The sequence below is a fragment of the Microcaecilia unicolor genome, chromosome 6, assembly GCF_901765095.1.
Source record: "Microcaecilia unicolor chromosome 6, aMicUni1.1, whole genome shotgun sequence".
NCBI classification, from domain to species: Eukaryota; Metazoa; Chordata; class Amphibia; order Gymnophiona; family Siphonopidae; genus Microcaecilia; species Microcaecilia unicolor.
Window position 1 is genome coordinate 124725730 of NC_044036.1, and position 956 is coordinate 124726685.

At 34.0% G+C, this 956-nt stretch overlaps 1 pseudogene; it reads right to left on the reverse strand.

Annotated features, from left to right (window-relative positions):
- Positions 1-369: 369 nt before the first annotated feature.
- LOC115473604 lies at positions 370-493 on the reverse strand (annotated as a pseudogene).
- Positions 494-956: the final 463 nt, after the last annotated feature.

Sequence of the window (956 nt, forward strand, 5' to 3'; positions counted from 1 at the left end):
ATGTTTCGGATGTTCAATTTATATATCCAATGCCTCTTTAAACCACTTGTTGTTTCCTTGCAAATGTGTCCTAAAGTTAAATTCAATTAAATATGTATTTTTTTTTACTTTAAACAGTTAAATACTTTTCTGGAAACTAAGTTAGCTCATTCACCTATGCCACAACCAAGCAATGTAACAACTTCTACTCTGTAATAAGTATTTGTACCATGGTGCTATTCACTTTGCTACCTTTTTGCTTTAATGAAGATTATTCTATGTTTTCCTTAGTATTGTGTAATGCCTCTAAATTGTGGACTAAAGATGAACAAGAGTTTATGATTATAAATAAGTTTGTAATAACTAATTTCTTTAGGAATTTATAATGACATATAGTCATCTTTTCCAATTCAAGAAATGTACTTGAAATAAAATGTAAATGTAATAAATAAAAGAATTAAACTGATAAGAACAGATACTACACTTGATCTTAGCCAAAAGGCCGAGAAGCGATTAAATAAAAAGAATTAAAAAAAACACTTGTTTAAATATACTTAAATTTCACATATTTTGAAACATGTACTTATCTTAGGCAGAGCTTAATTCAAGTGGGGGATAGACTTTCCAACATGATGACATTTCGCACCCCACCCCCCCCGGGCTGTTTTAAGAATGTTCCCCTAAGACAATAAAAACACAGAGAATTTAGGCACTATCTCCTAAGGTAAGACTCCCCTCAAGAGCCTGTCCCGTGGAAATAGAAATCTAACATATCTCACTGTTTAGTATAGTGCCAGGCAGCCAGCTCAGCTCTTTTATGTCAGAGATTTTCCTGCCAAGGTGCCTACAGCATTTTTCTCTAAGTTTTATGTCTCTTTTCCTGTCTGCTGACGTCACCCAGCCCCAGACTTCTGATTGGCTACAATAATGATCTCCATTCTAACTCTGAGTTAAGCTCTCTAGGCGTTACCGTATTA